Genomic DNA, 14,037 nt, shown 5'->3' with positions numbered 1-14,037 from the left:
TTCACAGAAACAGTCTTGCAAAAAAATGATAAAATTTCTAAGTCATTTAAGCAGAAATTTCTAATTCAATAAAAAGCTTTTTAACTTAAGCAAAATGACTTTTTGAGACTTTTTCTAAATTATTTATTTATTTATTTTGTTTTTTGAAGAGCAACTATGGTAGAAAGAAGTCCTACTATTCCGATGACGAAGAGAGCTCTTGAAATCCCTTCAACACTTTAGCAAGAGGTTAGAATGGGCACCAAGGTTAGATTCGGTGTGACTACTCTGACACTCAAGTTAGCATAGGAGCCAGTGGAAGAGAAAATAGTCGCTACAAGAAAATTAGCCTATTGTAACATTATCTTAACGACATTTATTTATAAGTATCATAATAAATATCTTATAATGACATTTATCAAAAATCCAAAAAAAAAATTTAAATAACAAATTAGACCCTTTCTTATGACATTTTAAATAAATGTCATTATTGATATAGGAATAATTAGTTTAATTTATAAGTATATGTTGTGTTAACGTATATTAATTAAAATCCTGTGCCGATCTTTTCTCTATCGTATACTTTCTCCATCGTTTTCCTGTGCCGAACTTTTCTCCCATGCCGCTAGGTTTCTTTTCACACAAAGCTTCTGTTACGTGCACACGGTCAGATCAAGTCGATCGAGCTCTTTCTCACACCGCACACAAAGCTCCTCTTTTCCCTACATCGCACGCCGCAAGTCGCCAATCGCACCGACCTCTTTCTCCTGCGTCGAACTTCTTCCTCACACCGCACATGCCCAGGTTTTGCTTTTCGCACACCACCTCATTGTCCTTAGATTTCCTATTTTCCCTACGCTACACATCTCGGTCACGACGCACAAGATTTCTAGTTTTTGCAGGCAGCCAGATTTCTTTCTCACGCCGCAAGCCACCGCTCACACAAACCTCTACTGCATTTTATAGGAATACGCCGAATCTACCCTTCATCTTCTTAGGTTTGTGTATATGTGCTAATCCTCTGTTGTTTCTAGGTTTTGCAGATTTTTTTTTTATTTTGTTTTGCTTAATGTTACATTTATGTGTAAGTAGAGTAAAGATTTGAATCTTTTAGTTCTCACTTTTGACCAAGCAACAAAGAAAGACTAATTCTTTTTTAATGGACGATTTGCACGGTGGTCAATGATTCTTATATGATTATGGTCTTCAACCACCACTTGCATAGCTAATACTTATTTTTTGTCACGCCCCGAGAGTAAGGTTGTCCGACGAAAATCGGACAACACCTCCCCTATAGCAGTGACAAAAGAACTAGTATACATAGCTAACAGATAAACAGATGCAAAATATAGCTAACACGACTAGAACTAAACACAACCACGCAGATAATAAGCAGCTCACTCGGCTGGTAAATCAAACACAGCGGAAAATGAAATAACAAGTACCAAAATACCAAAAGAACTCACCGCGGGCCGGCCTGGCTTGACTCCTCGACAAAACAAAACCAATCACAGAATAACATCAAGTCCCCAAAAGGGTTATTACAACATCAAGTTCAAAAGTTCAACTCACAACCAGCAAGATAAACAAAATCGGAAATCCGTCCTCGGAAGCGACGTGGGACTGGCAGTCGGGATCCTCCTCCAAGTATACGGGCATCAGCTAACGGCTACCTGGTGAAGTTACCAATGTATAGGGTGGTGAGTATAAGGACTCAGCGGGTAAGGAAATAGACAGTGCATGAGTAAGATAGCGTGCCAGGAATACAATAGGATACAATCTCGGAATGATAAATAGTAGATACTACTGTGTAATCAAAGTACATATCCATACCTGATTCCATAACCTAGGCTAGTATAAGGTCTGAGGTAACATAAACTGCTATAGTACTGCTCACAACTATCCAGATTACATGTAAGGTATACTGTCAAAGTAATCAATGTCCAAGCATATATAACAGGTATGTGATAACAGAACTGCATAAATAAGCAAACCGCAAATATAATAATAACAGCGTATGCACGGATGGTCACCCTGCCCACCTCTCTGCACCACGACCCCTGTATGGTCGAGAGGCCGGATCGATAACATCTGTACCACCCAAAGGCCGCCACTACTCTCGAGTGACCGGATGGACAGTTGCATAGTAGCTGAATAACTACGTCTGCGACGGAGGTCCCTGCTGCCCGCGACTCCAGCTACTACTACCCATGAGTATACGAGTGGGGGCACGACAGGATAAGAGGCACGCTCCAGCTACCACTACCCATGAGTGGCCGAGCGTGCGGCCCAGACCAACGACCGTCTCAACCACAAGGGAGCTCGTGTCGTCAGCAATGCATGCAATAACATGATGCAAACAATGCAACAGTCATCATATACATATGACAAAAATCATGTATGCTTCACGAAGCCAGCATGCTCAATAAGAAACATGAATAGATAGCAGTCAAAACAAGTAAACATGGTATCTGGTATCTATCTATCAGCTATCTAATATACACTATCTGGTGTTCGGTATATGCTAAATATCATGAATAGCAACGAGAGACTGTATAGATACAGAAACGAATATCTCAAAGATTGAGTGGATAAAGTATCAAGCACCAGAAATAAGACGAGTGGAGTCAAGATAAACTCTACTTAATCCGAACTACTCATGCACCAAGAACAATAACTACAGAAATAAGTCAAGAAGTACCCGCCTCTAAATGTAGGCTGAATCTGACGTCAACTTCGTCACGACACTCGCCTCGATCAAAGTCCTGTGTCAACGTATCAATGTTAACTAAATACATATGAAACAGAATAACTGAACTAGTGTACAAGGCAGGCGAATTTAATCCGAGTTCCATTCATTATCCAAATAAAACCCAAAACCTAATTTAAGCCCTTAACTACCACAATTCCTAACAAAACTTACAGCTCCCACTCTTTTGGAAGTCAGTTCAACATATTGCCACCATCAATTCCAAACTTCCTAATTTTCTAACAGGGTCAACATAATTCGTTACCTAAAGATAACATACCTTAACCTTACCTCAGATTGACTGTCCGGAGATGTTATTTCCGGCTCAAGCATAGTGCTCCTTGCTGCCACAGATTCACGAAACAGAGTTATGAACAAACACAATCCCCAATCAACACATGATCAGTATCAAATTCAATCTGAAACCAACATTTAGGTTTACAAACCTATCCTTTGTAGTGGTAGAATCCTTACCTAATGGTTCCCAAACATAGAACAGCTAATGGGAATTGTGGCCGAGCCCCTCACAGCAAGCCACTGCCAAAACCAAACTACAATCCGTTCATCCTCTCATCTAGCCACACATCATAGCTTCCATAGCTAAAAGGAAACCCGAATCAAACAATCCACATCTCATTTACCTTCGCGACAGCCTCCTCTCAAGTGACGAAGAGCATCCAACAGAGGTAGCTTGGCGTTAGGGCTAGGAAACGTCGTGACCACCGTCTGGAATGCACCCTCAGCTGAGATCGAGCTTAGGGTTCTGATGATTCGACCCTCAGCGTCTCCGGTCTTCAGCTCTGCTCCTCCTGCCCAACGGTCCTCGCACGAAGCAACAAATCCGAAGAGAGGGGCCTCCGGTGACGCTGTAGCTAAGGGGTAGAGGACTGGAAGGCTTCGGCGAACTCCGGGTCGCCGTGAGCTCGGGTGCGAAGTGTCGTGGAGGCGTTGGGTCGGCGGAATCTGGCGAAGGGGAGCATAGGAGGGGGAGACGTCGTTTTTAGGGCTTTAAGCACTGTTGCTTCTAAATGTATAGGTAGGATTATTAATTAAGTCGCTTCCAATCAACTCCTCACCTGGCTAATGGTGATTTCCATTACCACCTCATACCTAACCATTATCCCCTTAAACTCCACCATAGGACCTCCAAATAAATCCAGAAAAATATCTAAAAATTCCTGGAAAAATCCTACTAGGTTATTATTCTAATAACCCATATTATTAAATGGTCGGATTTTACATTTTTAGTCAAAAGACGCAAGAATGAACTGCATACCATTAAACAATTGACATAAAAAGAACAAAGTGAAAGACCAACCTGTTAGTCCCTTGGTGGCAGATGAAGTGCACTACTTTAGGATGGATTATGTTTCTTACTACTTCCTTTGTGCATTCTCCTGTTCTGGTAAACATGTTCAATGACTTGGTCTCCTATTTTTCATTTGTTTTAGGAGAATTCTAAATCTACCACCATAATGTTATTATCTTCTGAATTTGGTTCCAACTAACCTACATTCGTGCATATAAACATCTTGATTTAGTTGTATTTTGTTTTTCTTTAATGCACTGATCTGTGTTGGTTTTGACGTTTTGCCTACTATCTCTATGAATGGTATCTTCCTATGTCTATGACAATAATTTCTTTTGTTGTGTTTCAGATATCTTTGTTACCCAATCGGAAGTCAAATTTGTGTTTTTTGTTTGAATCTGTTTGCTATATTTAGATCATTATTCTGTTCTCTTGTTCTTGGCTATTGAGCATTATGTATATCAAGGACAAATTATATGGATCCTTTGATGAAATCATTAATTGATTTATTACTGATCCTCTCTTGTTTCTCCCTCTCTTTCTAACAATTAGGATACGAATTCTTTGATAGAGTTTTAGGTTTTCTATATATTATTTTTTTTGTTTTGCTTATACCATTAAATAGCAAAATATCACTTTAATAATGTGCTTGAGTAATATCAGTGATCAAGTTGGCTTAATATGTTTAATTTTGATTCATTTGGTCGTGGTAATTATATTAGGAAATGTAATATATTTTTTAAAATTTATGGTTCTTTAATTTTACTTCACCTTTCTATTGAGCATCACAGGATATACTATTCCCTAATAATATACTTTTGCTTTATAAAATATTTCCAGAGCACATTTTGAAATAAAGATTATATACATGCATTTCACTTGCATTACCTCTATCATGATAAAATTATTTCAATTTATATATAATGTTAAACTTATTTGAATAATTTTTTTTTAGAATCGTTATGGATAAGAGTTGGATGGTTTTACCGAGACAAACTGAGGAGTATAGAAATGGAGTTGAGTGTTTCTTACAATTTGCATTTTCTAATTCTAACATAAATGGAATGATTTTATGCCCTTGTGTGCGGTGTAAGATTGGTATATTTGTTTCAAGAGAGGTTGCTTATGATCATTTGATGGTTGATGGATTTATCAAAGGATATACTCACTGGGTAGCTCATGGAGAAATAGCATATAGTGCATCTACAAACTCTGATTTTGTCCAATCTCGAAAGGATGCAGATGATATGCAAGGATTAGTTTACGAGGCATTTGGGATTCCAGAGCATAATACTAGTAGCACTACGCAAAACTTTATCTAAATCTGTTCAGATTCCTTTGATTAGATTAAGCAGATGTTTTCAAGAGTTATGTTGTAAAGTAATTTCTCCTACAAATTTGGTTCGTTTAAAGAGAGATATTGCAGTGATCCTATGTGAATTGGAAAAGATTTTTTCTCCATCATTTTTTGACATAATGGTTCATCTAACTATTCATTTGGCAACTGAAGTACAACTTGCTGGGCCAGTTCACTATCGTTGGATGTATCCAATTGAAAGGTATTATACAAATCTTATTGATATTTTTTAAAAAATAGTTTGTTAGATAAATAATACAAATTTTGTGTTTTGACACAAGGTACTTGGGAACATTAAAGTCTTATGTTCGAAATAGAAGTAGACCAGAAGGATCTATTGCTGAAGGGTATTTAGCTGTGGAATGTTTGACATGCTACTCTCTATATTTAGCAGATTATGTAGAGACAAGATTAAATCAATCATCAAGAAATGATGATATAAATATTGACTCTACATTTGCATTAGATGTGTTCAACTACTCAGGTTATGCACTTGGAAAGACCATTGCAACTAAGTTTGTTATTGAGATATTAAAGAATGTACATTAATATGTATTATTCAATCGTCATCACGTCCAATCTTATATAGAGTATGTTTTTATTTTATAAATCATTTGTTTAAATATATAACTATTTAAGAATCTTTATTAATAAATTTATTATTTTTTTTTGTAGTGAACATTAAAGAATTCTGAATCAAAGTCATTCTCATATTCCACCACACCAAAATAAGCATTTACATAGTGAAACATTTTTCTCATGGTTTGCCAGTCATGTAAGTTGTGTTGTAATAATTATTAAAACTATATGTTATAATTATTTTCAATATGATTGATTAAGTACTTATTGTATGATAGATTGAAGATACAAATCTTCCAGCAGATGATCCAGTGTCAAATGATTTGAGATTAATTGCCAAAGGCCCGGATGCCATTGGCATACGATATGAAAAATTTATTTCAAATGGATTTAGGTTTCATACAAAGGAAGTGGAACGTAAGAGAAAAACTCAAAATTGTGGTATAACTGTTAGGGCAACTACTTCAAGTTATTCAAGTATAAGAGATCATAATCCAGTATTAAGTGAATTTGATTACTATGGGATTTTACAAAATGTGATTGAGTTAAACTATGGAGGAGGTCGAAAAGTTGTGTTATTTGAGTGTGAGTGGGTCTCCAAAGGCAAACAGCTAAAATTGGATGAGGATGGTTTTGTGTTAGCAAATTTTAAAAATGTTAGACATCATAATGAACCTTATATTTTAGCATCTCAGGCTATGCAAGTATTTTATGTGGAAGATCCAATTGATTGTGATTGACATGTCATTATCACCACTGATGCACGAGCAAAGCATAAAATGTAGCCTATGACAGATGTTGATACATATATTCAAAGTAATATTCGTAATTCTGAAGACTACAATGAACATGAAGAAGTGGTTTGGATTCGTGATGATGTTGCAGGAGTGGAAATTGATATCGATTTGTGATGAAAATTTATCTGGTTCATGCATTTATATTTATTTCATTATCATTGTAACAACAGTATATATGGATTTTTATATGATGATTGAATGATATATGGTGTTATGCACTTCTTTTTTCATGTTTAACTTTTGTGCACAGATAGTGATGATGTACTTTGTAATACTAATAGGAAAAAAAAGAGGTCCTACATTTATATTTGATATTAGAAGGTTTATGATTCTGTATTATCTATAATTTGTAACTAACTGTTATTTGTAGTAGGAATGACTCCTAAGCGTCGAACTAAAAGGAAATCTCGCTTTAAACTTCAAACTGAGATTGATATGCAACCATCAGCTATGTGTACAAATCACACAAATAAGCATTCAATTGAACAAGGTATTATCTAAAATTATGCATATAAAATTCTTATTTGCATTTTTTTTACTTGAATCAATACTTTTATATATGGTGAAAATATGCAAGGTACCTTGAATAACCAAAGAGATACAACTTCAAATCAATTCCATAATGATATACAAGATCATATCCCATATGTTGAAAATAATTCTGTAGTTCCAGACCAAAATGAAGATACGAACGAAAAAATCTAATGAAGGTAACATATATGACAATTCTAATAATTTATTTTATTATTTATATTCTGTCTTAAATATCTTTTTTATATGTGCACAGATAGTGATGATGTACTTCGGAATACTAATAGGAAAAAAAGAGGTCCTACATTTATATTTGATATTAGAAGGTTTATGATTATGTATTATCTATAATTTGTAGCTAACTGTTATTTGTAGTAGGAATGACTCCTAAGTATCGAACTAAAAGGAAATCTCGCTTTAAACTTCAAACTGAGATTGATATGCAACCATCAGCTATGTGTACAAATCACACAGATCCACATTCAATTGAATAAGGTATTATCTAAAATTATGCATATAAAATTCTTATTTGCATTTTTTTTACTTGAATCAATACTTTTATATATGGTGAAAATATGCAAGGTACCTTAAATAACCAAAGAGATGCATTTTCAAATCAATTCTATGTTGATGTACAAGATCATATCCCACATGTTGAAAATAATTCTTTAGTTCCAGACCAAAATGATGATATGAACGAAAAATCTAATGAAGGTAACATATATGAAAATTATAATAATTTATTTTATTATTTATATTCTGTCTTAAATATCTTTTTTATATGTGCACAGATAGTGATGATGTACTTCATAATAGAAATAGAAAAAAAAGAGGTCCTACGTTTATGAAAGAAATTTGGGGTCGACCTAGCACATTACCACGCATTGAGATTACATGTGATGATATGGGGCGCCCTATAGGAACAAAAAGAAATAAATCTACTGATTTCTTGGGATCTTTGGCAAGAAATGGTAAGTATTGTCCAATTTATATGAAAAATTGGCATAAAATGCCAACGGAAAAAAAGAAAGACATGTTAAATGTTATAAAGGTAATTAAAACACTTTTGCATTATTTTAGTGTTCAAGACTTTTAATTTATGCAATGATAATTTATCTAAATATTTTTGGTTGGAAAAGTATGATCTTCCTCCGGGGATAGAAAATTGGACACTATGCTCAATAGCAAAAAAAATGGAGAAATTGGAAGTCAGAACTTAAAAAGAAGTACTATAATCCTGAATTATCAATTCAAGTCCTTTTAGAATAGAGAGATGAAAGAGCTCATGCCGAATACTATATGGGACGAATTACATTTTGGAACAAAGAAAAATCAAAAGGTAGACAATATTTTTTTTATATAGAATATAATTTGATTCTAATCGTATGTAGTTTTTTATTTTGAGTAACATGTGTGTATTTCAGGAAATGTGTGAAAAAAAATAAAGCTGCCAGAAAGCATAAGATAATGCATCAAACCACTGGAAGGACATCTTTTGCTCAAGTGCAACACAAATTGGTAATTCTTCTTATTCATATTATAATTCTATACGAGTTTTAGTATCACCAAACTTTCTAAATGGTAGTGTTTGCCTTTTGCACATTAACCTGAAGAAAATTTTGAATTTTATTGATTGAGTAGAGTTTATTGTTGTCACCAACCAAAGGAAGTGATGTAGGTTTTTAATAAGAGGCAGATAATGGAAAACATACTCTGCAGCCTTAAGTTACTCTTTGGAAACACTGATAAAGGCCCAGTAATCGGTGTACACCTAGATCTTAAAATTATAAACACTGAGAAAGGTTGTTGAAAAAACTATTTCTCATGTGAGGTCATGCACGAGAAACACATATAGTAGAAGCAGTAGTTTATTCAAGCCACATTCAAACATGATACAGAAGAGTAAACTTTAGTAATAAACAAGTTCCCCAAACTCAATGGATCTTATAAGCCTCAAATAACACCAATTACTTTAATTTGTAACTTTTTCTTCAAGTTTGATTCTCTTTGGAAAACATGCTTATGTTGATTAGTTTTATTAGCTTCTGTTGATTAGTTTTATTGAAGTAACTGAAGGTGGAAAATATGCTTATTAGATTGGGATGAACTTGAATATTTGCAGGAAAAGGAAAAGGGACACCCTCCATCACGAGTTGAATTATTCAAAGCTTGCTTTACTCATGCCAATGGAAGTCCTTCAAGTAATATTGTAGCAGAAAGATTGATAAGCTATTTTATACTCTTCAACTATGTTGTAGCAAAAATGATTTATTTTAATTATCATTATATATTTAATAAGTATCAACATGTTATGTTTTGATAAAGGCTGCAAAGAATGAATTAACAAATCAACTTCCTGAAGATTCTAATGACCCAGTGAATCAGAATGATATATTTGCTCAAATCATGGGACTAGATAGACCTGGTCGAGTACGTATGCTTGGTGAAGGTATTAGTCCATCTAATTTATGGGGAGAAGTTCCTAGTCGTGACACATGCAATCGACTAGTGATGGAACAACAGACAAAATTACAAAAAATGGATGAGCAAATTAAAAAGTAAGGCCAACATATTGCAATGCTTCTGATCAATCAAACCAGAGTCAAATTTCAAATTGTAATAGTAATCAACACACATCGCCAAGTAGTAATCCACAAATGTTTGTTCCTCACCATCCATCTTTACGAGTAAGGTTTATTTAATTTCATTTTTATTATGCATTTCATACATCTTCAAACTCTTCAAAATTTTAACTCTATTTTTCTTTTTTAGATTGGATGTTCTGTTTTGATCAAAAGTTTATTTGATTCAACGAAAATTGTGGCAAAAGGAGTGCTTCATAGCATGGATCCAAATACTATAGTAGGGAGACAAGCACTAGGACCAAATTGATGTGAAATAAGAATACAAGTTGTCCTAGAACTAGAAGAGAGTTTCATTAGACCTTATGATCTTTTACAGAAGTTTGAGGATACACTTGGAGGAATGATATCTTGGCCTTATCATCTAGTATATTTTTTACTTTTCATTGAAATATTAATAATTTTTTATATTTATCATGTAATTATAATTTTAAATAAATATGAAATGCATTTGCAGTTAACAGTAAACGAAGATTACTATTAGGTGAATATGAAATGATACTTTACATTTTCTCGTTTGGTATGATATTTAATCTTTATCATTTTTTCTATTAACTTTTTGTCTTCATTGTTTTATTTCACTAATACAAATTTATTCATTGTATTTGTAGGTGATAGGTACTTGAATTTTTGTGAAGCAATATGACGGTTGAAGATGGTTTGCCTAGTTAGTTTTTATTTTATAAGACTTTGTTCTAAAACTTATTATTTTTAGTGTAGTGTGTTGTTAGTTTTGGATGTAAAGAACTTGTCGTTAGTTTGCATTTGTAACTTTGACTCAAATATTTGTTGGATGAATTTAGATTATCTATTTGCACTTTAAATTGTATTTTATAATTTGTTTCTATTCTAAATGGTGGATGGATTGTGATGATGTTCAAATATTAAATTCATGTTATATATTCTATATAAATATTAATGATCATTTTAAATATATTTATAAATTATTATAATGACATTTGCTACTGTTATAATAGATTAGTTAAGGTGACATTTAAAATGATTTTATAAATTATCTTTACTGACACTTTTTATTGTCCTTATAAAAAATATAAATATCATAATAAATGAGTTTTTGTGACATTTAGCGTTGTCATTGTTATGATGATAACACAACATATATAAATGTCCCTAAAAAAGACTTTTCTTGACATTTTAGAGTGTCGTTATATCTTTAAATTAGGACACTTTTCATGTTAGCATTGATATTGTATAACGACATTATAAAATGTCAAGAAATTGAGGAGGGTCTAAGACGACATCATTTTATAAGACATTTTTGGTAGATGCCACCGAAACGTTAGTGTCACCATAAATATGTAATAAGAACATTTATGTGTGTCATGAAAGACTAATTTTCTTGTAGTGAGTGGAGAAGAAGAGTTCAAATGCATATGTCTGCGTACCTGCACCCGTTGCAATGGGCTTCCTTTTATACCTTTTACTAAGGCGAGACCCGGTTGCATCGCGGGGCTACCACGTAACCCCCACTTCTTTATTTGTACCCCAATCAGTTCACGTTCGCTACTTTTTTTGGCCTCCACATTCTCCACTTGCCTCCCAAGGTATTTGCCAAAAGCTGAACTGAGGGAGCCCAGAGTGATCGAGCTGTAGGGTTGAGATAGGCTGAGCAAGAGAGGTTTGGCATGGTTGGGAGAGATTGGTTGATACTAAGCTAAATGGTCGAGTAGGCTAGAGTTGTCGGGTGTAGCCGAACTAAGGAAGTCAAGGTCGACCAGATTTAGGGATGTAAACGAGCCGTATCGAGTCGAACAGTATTAGTCTCGAGCTCGGCTCGTTTAAGTTATATTTGGGCTCGAGCTCGAATCGAGCTTTTATCACAAGGCTCGAGGTCGGCTCGTTTTAGAATTATCAAGCTCGCAAACAGTTCGAGCTTAGCTCGTTATTAGCTCAATTATCAAAGTTAACGAGCCTAACTCGTTAAGCGAACTTAGATTCATTTTCGGGCTTGTTTAGAGCTCGTTTTTGGCTCGTTTTAGAGCTCATTTTTTGACTCATTTTAAAGCTCATTTTAAGGCTCGTTTTAGAGCTCTTTTTTTTTTGCTCGTTTTAGAGTTCGTTTTTTGGCTCGGTTTAAGGCTCATTTTTTTGGCTCGCGAGCCTATAAACGAACATGTTCGTGAGTTCATGAGTCGAATATCCTTAATCTCGAGCTCGGTTCGATAAAATTTCCAAGCTCGAAATCGAGCTCGAGCTCGGCTCGATAAGATAAACGAACGAACTCGAATGAACTTTTTATTGAATCGAGCTCCGAATAGCTCGTGAACCGTTTGGTTCATTTACATCCCTAACCGGATTGGAGTTGTCAGGACTAACTGAGTTAAGGAAGTTGGGCTCAACTAGGCTAGAGTTGTCGGGCCTCAGCTCGGGTCTATCGTGACCCAAATTGATCTTTTTTATATACATCTCAACTTGACTTTTGACTAAAAGGCTTGACTTCTTAACTGGGCTGAACCACATGGAGGCCCCCCATCCACCACATTAGTAATGTTAATATGTTATTATCTATTACACATTGATTTGTACTTTAATTTCTTAATTCTAATAATGTATGACATCGTTCCATGAGATACGTAAGGAGTTTTCCACTTTTCCCCATGCCATGACATATTTCACTTTGAAACTAGTGCAATTACCATTCTGCAAGGTAATGCTAAAAGTTTGATATGAGCTTGAATAATTGGTAACAGATTCGTATTTGAGCAAAAAGATAATTACGCATTAATAGAAAGATAAATTATAAAATCGAGTATATCATATGGGAGAGTATATTTTTTCTCCGACTTCGTCAGGAATTGACCTCTGCTAAACAATGAGAGTAAAATTCAATTGCTTAAGAGGAAATTGAAGAGTAAAATCTTAATCCACCTTTTTCTTTCCTTTCCTTTCCTTTCCTGCTTACTTAAAGTTCTCAATATGCGAGGTGTTTTCTTGGTTTTTGAACCAACATTTTTCAGGTCACAAGAATGTTGCATTAGGATGATGATACACAGTCATTTGCTATATATGTGGGATGCTCTATTGGTATGAAATATGGAAATCTTGCTTAGGAGATATTGCTTGTCTTTTTCTTATCATAACTTTTGTGTCTAGTTTCAGTTTTAATTAGATATATTAATTTAATTGGAGATTTTTTTTTTTCTAAAAAATCATGCATAATTACATGAAATATTAATTAATTATCTAGAAAGGAAATAATAATGTGTTTATACAGATCAAAATAGGAGAAAATGCAAATAAATAAATAAACAAATAAAGTTGTAAACTCTTTCAATATTTATTTGAAAGGAAACAAGTAAGAACACAAAATTTAATTTTATTCTTGATCCACAATCGACTAACAATGTTACCATCCTCACTTCACTTAAAAAAAAAAGTCTACATCCTTATCCAGACAAAAAGAAAAGTACAAATTATATTAATAAAAAATTTGTCTATTATATATCATCCTAATCGTTTTTTTTTGTAATTTAATAATGCGACCAATTCTTTATAAAATAAAAACTTTTTCTTATAAAATCCTTAAATACGACCGTTCTTTTTAAAAAATAGAATACCTTTTATAAAAATTTAAATAGATTTAAAAATTTGATGACTTAGTCAACTTTTTATTTTCTTATTTGAATGAATTGATTGTTTAATTTATTTCCTTCATCATTACTTTTTTTTTATTTATATTAATTTTTTTAGAAAGAAATGAATCGCTTTCTAATATAGTTTTTATATTTCAATTATTAAATTTTATTTCTACAGAATAAAAGGAAAAAATAATAATTGAGGTATTAAAAAATATCTTATATTGATCTTTTCTGTTTTCCTATATTAATTATATATTAACTTTTTTATTTATTAAATTTTATAAAAAGAGAATCAGTCCTAAGCTTATAAATTAATCTAAATAAAGACATAGCATATCTAAATTTCTTAAACGAAGCCTCAGGTAGAAACGCCTTATGTTATTTAAAGGTTAAACGAAGCCTCAGGTAGGAACGCCTTATGTTATTTAAAGGGAAAAGAAGAGATTGTTAGGTTTTGAGGTTTAGGGTTTAGTGATTGTGGTAGAGATCAGGACG

General features: G+C 33.6%; 1 long non-coding RNA gene across 2 annotated transcripts; it reads right to left on the bottom strand.

Moving 5' to 3' along the window:
- Positions 1-2,681: 2,681 nt before the first annotated feature.
- Positions 2,682-3,751, bottom strand: LOC121984040. Of its 2 annotated transcripts, none has more exons than XR_006112755.1 (4): positions 3,370-3,751; positions 3,203-3,265; positions 3,020-3,072; positions 2,682-2,744 (listed from the first exon to the last, which is right to left on the bottom strand). It is a non-coding gene; the product is annotated as an uncharacterized LOC121984040 (long non-coding RNA). The 2 variants fall into 2 exon arrangements; XR_006112756.1 differs by having other exon boundaries at positions 2,683-2,744; positions 3,009-3,072.
- Positions 3,752-14,037: the final 10,286 nt, after the last annotated feature.

This window comes from Zingiber officinale, chromosome 5B, assembly GCF_018446385.1.
Source record: "Zingiber officinale cultivar Zhangliang chromosome 5B, Zo_v1.1, whole genome shotgun sequence".
Taxonomy (NCBI): domain Eukaryota; kingdom Viridiplantae; phylum Streptophyta; class Magnoliopsida; order Zingiberales; family Zingiberaceae; genus Zingiber; species Zingiber officinale.
Note: the sequence above shows the minus strand (reverse complement) of the source record. Positions and strands in the feature narration are given on the sequence as shown.